The sequence below is a fragment of the Sus scrofa genome, chromosome 16, assembly GCF_000003025.6.
Source record: "Sus scrofa isolate TJ Tabasco breed Duroc chromosome 16, Sscrofa11.1, whole genome shotgun sequence".
Lineage (NCBI taxonomy): Eukaryota > Metazoa > Chordata > Mammalia > Artiodactyla > Suidae > Sus > Sus scrofa.
In genome coordinates this window covers 27,660,236-27,665,521 of record NC_010458.4, presented here as the reverse complement: position 1 = coordinate 27,665,521, position 5,286 = coordinate 27,660,236, and the positions used below count along the sequence as shown (strand labels likewise).

At 50.6% G+C, this 5,286-nt stretch overlaps 1 long non-coding RNA gene across 1 annotated transcript; it reads left to right on the top strand.

Moving 5' to 3' along the window:
- Positions 168–4,703, top strand: LOC110257241. The gene is made up of 2 exons (XR_002339601.1): positions 168–3,203; positions 3,583–4,703. It is a non-coding gene; the product is annotated as an uncharacterized LOC110257241 (long non-coding RNA).

Genomic DNA, 5,286 nt, shown 5'->3' with positions numbered 1-5,286 from the left:
CCTGCTCTAACCCACGACCCTGACCTAAAATCCCGCCGGGGAGGGAGCCGCTGCCTCCTCTTGCCTTCGCACCTCGGTGGCTGGGGTGACTCCTTCTCCCCGCGGCCTCTTGAGGATGAGGTGCAGTCTCTTCCCAGGCTCCACGAGTTTTCGGTGAGTACAGTGAGGCGGCCGGGATGGGCAGCGGGTAAGTAGGAACGGGGTGGCGCCCCACACCCTCCCCTGCTTGTTTGGGGTGCGGCGAGGGGAGGTGCGCCGGTGCAGGGGTTCGCTGGGCTGCGGTTGTGGGTTCCCGGTGGGCGGCCGGAAACTGAGACAGGAAGCCTTGGGGTGGGGTGGGTGTGTGTGTCTGTGTCTGTCTGGTGGGGGGGCTTGGCAGGCGACGCCAAGCTCTCAAGGGCTGGGACAGGTCCTTCGTTCGCGGAGGGCACTAGTCAAGAGTACTGGAACGCGGAGGTGGCCGAGCCACACTCAGGACCGTGGGCGCCCCGGCCGCGGGGCCGCCTTGGTCCGCGCCCCCCCAGCCCCCGCGTGCTTAGCGCCGCAGCGCAGCGCCTTCGGCTGGTTTCTCCCGCCCCTGGATGGTCCCTGTTCCCTCGGCTTCTGTCTACCACCCACCTGGATGCCTGCAGCCGCTGGCCTCTCTCCCCCCGGGTGCTCAAAACCAGCAGCGCCCCGGAGAGGAGAAAGAGGGTCCCCCGTCCTTTGGGGCCGCGCGGGACCCGGGTGCGGGGGATAGGCCCCCCACCATCCATTTCCCAAAAGTCGCCGCAGATGTGCGGCCACCGGGAGTCACGTAGTGTGCGGCGAGCGTCGGAGCTCGGAGAGGCCTGGGCGGGGGTGACCGGGCGAAGCCAGAGTGCAGAGGCTTCTCACGAAAGGGGAAGCTCCTTGCGGGGGTGCAGCTTTCGGCCGAAATTTAGCTCCGCAGGAGCTTGGGATGTTTGCTGTTCTCCCCTCGCCTTTAGTTTCATTTATTCTCTTCCAAAGAGCATGTTCCTTCCCCGGATGTTGGGTGTTTTCCATCCTCCCTCAAAAAGGATACGCCGGGAAAGGAACATGCAGATCGTTGAACATTCTTTGGTTGGAGTCTGAGGAAGGCTCATCTTGACGCTAAGGAGACTCGCGTTTTCGGGGAGTGTAAAATTTGCAAAATCAGGATGTTTCCCCGCCCCATCTCTCTTGAAGACAACTCTCTCACTCCCCGACCCCCGATACCAGCTGTCTGCTGCGCCAAAGCTTGAGGAGCCCAGGCCTGGAGTCTTTGGCGGTTAAGAGTACGTAGAGAGATTTCACAAGATTCAGCTGTGATGGTGGTGCTTGGGGGCGAGAGAGAAAGGACTAGAAGTCCTGAGGCGGAAGGGAGTGGCTTTCGATTGAAACAAAGCTCGAGATGACCCCAGAGGGGAAGCCTCTGTGGCACCACCCCTTCTCTTTTCTGTCCCATTCCAGCTTCTAGTCCTCCCTGGTGCTTGTAGTTAACAGTACTGTTTTAGACTTAAACATTTTGCTAAGTGAGATCGTGAAGTGTACTCGCCACATGCAAGCAACAACAACAAGGGGGTGTGCGTGTGAAAGAAAACTTTTGGAGGTGATGTGTTTTTGTGGCATAGCTTGTGGTTTTGCCAGTGTATGCTGATCTCCAAACTGATGAAGTTGCTTATGGTAAATATTTATGACTTGTTTGTGTGTCCGTCATACCTCAATAAAATGGTTTTAAAAAAAAAAAGCTACCTTTGGAGTTCGTGCTGTGTTGCAGTGGGTTAAGATTGGCATTGCAGTGGCTTGAGTTGCTGGGGAAGCATGGATTTGATCCCATGTGGGCACAGTGGGGTAAAGGATCTGAGGGTGCCCCAGCTGTGGCTGAGATTCAGTCTCTGGCCTGGGAACTTCCATATGCAGTGGATGCAGCCATTAAAAAAAAGTTACATCCAGTTTTCTAAAAACTTTCTGTATCAATAGTTTACAGTGTAAATCATAGTTACAGAAATGAAACTTGAGACCATATTACTATTTCATTTAGAAACTTTATTAAAAGGACTGATTTTTCTCAGACAAGTTATATCCAATGCCTTTTTTTTTTTAATTGAAGTCTGGTTGATTTCCAATGTTGTGTTTCTGGTATGCAGCAAGTAATTTATTTATAAAAACAGACACATAAGTACACATACGTATACATCCCACCATCCTTTTTCATATTCTTCTCCAATATGTTTTTTCTTTTTTAAACTGGGATATTGAATGTAATTCCCTGAGCTAAACAGTAGGATCTTATTATCTGTTTTATGCAACTTTGTTGTTTATCTATTTTACATGTAGTCCTCTGTATCTGCTAATCCCAAACTCCTAATGCGTCCCTTCTCCACCCCCTTTCTCCTCTGGTAACCATAAATTTTCTAGGTTTGTGAGTCTGTTTCTGTTTTGCAAATAAGGTCATTTGTGTCATTAATTTAGTTTCCACATGGCCGAGTAGTATTCCATAGGTATGCACTATGTCCTGTGTGAATTCATCTGTCAGTGGCCATTTACTTTATTTCCAGGTCTTGGTTATTGCAGATGGTGCTGCTATGAACACTGGGGTGCATTATCTTTTCGAATCGGAGTTTTCTTCAGATATGCGCCCAGGTGTGGGGTTGCTGCATCAAATGGTGACTCCACTTTTAGTTTTTCAAGGGACATCCATACCGTTGTTCTCCTTAGTGGTTGTACTAGTTTACATTTCCATCAGAAGTTCCATCCAATCTTAATGGGACTATTAGGCATTAAATATAAGTTTTGAAATTAGACCTGCAAATTCCAACACTGCCTCGCACTAGCTGTAGGACTTCTGAGTAAATCGAATTGAACGACCCTCTCCCCCAGCAGGTGTTATCACTTGATACACGCGGGTAATAAATATCTTGGCAATGAGGGTTAAAAGGCACCACGTGTGGGGTCTCAGGCACACTCAATAGTGATTCCTTCATTGAAGAGGAGCTATGAGCCCAACCCTTGATCCAGGGCAGTGTTGAGATCTCAGTGCCTCCCGCGGCCCTCCCTGCACTGGAGGTGGGTGAGGGTGTTGGTTCCAGACCAAAGATCCCGCCGGGGAGGGAGCCTCTGCCTCCTCTTGCCTTCGCACCTCGGTGGCTGGGGTGACTCGTTCTCCCCGGCGGCCTCTTGAGGATGAGGTGCAGTCTCTTCCCAGGCTCCACGAGTTTTCGGTGAGTACAGTGAGGAGGCCGGGATGGGCAGCGGGTAAGTAGGAACGGGGTGGCGCCCCACACCCTCCCCTGCTTGTTTGGGGTGCGGCGAGGGGAGGTGCGCCGGTGCCGCGGCTTTGAGGGTCCTTGGTTCGCGGAGGGCTCTAGTCAAAAGCAGCTGGAAAGTGGAGGCAGCCGAGCCACGCTCAGGGCGGTGGGTGCCCTGGTCGCGGGGCCGCCTTGGCAGGCGCCACCCCAGCCCCTGTGCGCACCAGCGCCCCAGCGCGGCCCCTTCGGCTGGTTCCTCCAGCTCATCCAGCCCCTCGGTCACCCCTGTTCCCTCGTCTTTTGTCTACCACACCCACCCGGATGCCTGCAGCCGCTGACCTTTCTCCCCCAGGGGCTCAAAGAAACACCAGCAGCGTCCCGGGAGGAGAAAGAGGGTCCCCCGTCCTTTGGGGCCGCGCGGGACCCGGCTGCGGGGGCTGGACTCCCCGCTACCCATTTCCGAAAAGTCGCCGCAGATTTTCGGCCACCAGAAGCCGCCTAGTGCAAGGCAAGCGTCGGAGTTTGGAGAGGCCTGGGCGGGTGTGACCGGGTGGTGCAGAGGCTTCTCAAGAAAGGGGCAGCTTTTTTGCGGGGGGTGTGTGTGTGGGGGAAGCTTTCGTCCGAAATTTAGCTCCGCTGGGGCTTGGGATATTTGCTTTTCCTCCCCAACGTCTGCTTTATTCTCTTCCAAAGAGCATGTTCTTTTGCCGGATTCTGGGCATTTTCCGACCTCGTCAAAAAGGATATGCCGGGAAAGGAACATGCAGATAGTTTAACATTCTTTGGTTGGAGTCTGAGGAAGTGTCACCTTGACGCTAAGGAGACTTGGCGCTTTCAGGGAGTGTAAAACTTGCAAAATTAAGATCCCCCCCTCCGTCTTTCCTAAAGACAACTTTCTCTTCCCCTGCCCCAGCTTTCTTCAGCATAAAGCCTTGATGAGCCCTAGGCTGGAATCACTGGAAGTTAAGGAGTCTGGGGGGGGGGGATTTGAAAAGTTGCAGCTGTAATGGAGGTGCTGGGCAGTGGCGGGGGGGGGGGGGGGGGGAGAAGAGAAAGAACTAGAAAGTCCTGGAAGTGGGGCGGGAGTGGCTTTAGATTGAAGCAAAGCTCAGGATGACCCCAGGGGAGAAGCCTTTGTCGTGTCCCCCCCCTCCCCCCGCCCCCGCGGCTTTCCTTTCTCTCCCATTCCTGCTTCCAGTCCTCACTCAGGCTTGTAGTTAACAGTAGTATTTTTAGATTTAAAATTTTGCCAAGTGAGATTTTTCCTTAAGTGTACGTGTTACATGCAAAAAAATATATAAATTACATATATATGAGGGGGTGAGAGGAAACTTTAGGAGGTGATGTATTTGTTTGCATAGCTTGTGGTTTTGCCACTGTATGCTTCTCTCCAACCTGATGAAGTTGCTTATATTGAATATTTATGGCTTGTTTGTGTGTCAGTCATACCTCAATAAAATGGTTTTTAAAAAAGTTGCATTTGGATTTCTTGTTGTGCTGGCAATGGTTTAAGAATCTGACTGTGGTGGCTTAAAGTGAGTTAAAAGATCTGAAGGTGCCCCAGGCTGAGGTTCAATCCCTGGCCTGGGAAATTCCATAAGCAGTGGGTGTGGCCATTGAAATAAAAGTTACATTCACTGGTCTAAAAGTTTTCCATGTCAGTGGTTTACAATGTAAATTATGGAAATGAAATTTCGGACACCATAGTAACATTTCATTTAGAAACTTTCTTAAAAGGACTGATTTCTTCAGTACAAGTTATATCCAAATTTTTTTTTTAATTTTTATTTTTTAAATTGTAGTGGATTTACAGTGTTGTGTTAGTTTCTGGTATACAGCAAGTAATTTAGTTATACATACATATACATATGTATGTCCTTTTTCATATTCTTCCCCATTATGGTTTATTACAGGATATTGAATATAATTCCCTGAGCTAAACAGTAGGACCTCGTTGTTTATCTATTTTTTGTATTCCTAACGATAGTGTAGGAGTGCTCCCTTTTCTCCACACCCTCTTTGGCATTGGTTATTTATAGACTTGTTAATGATAACC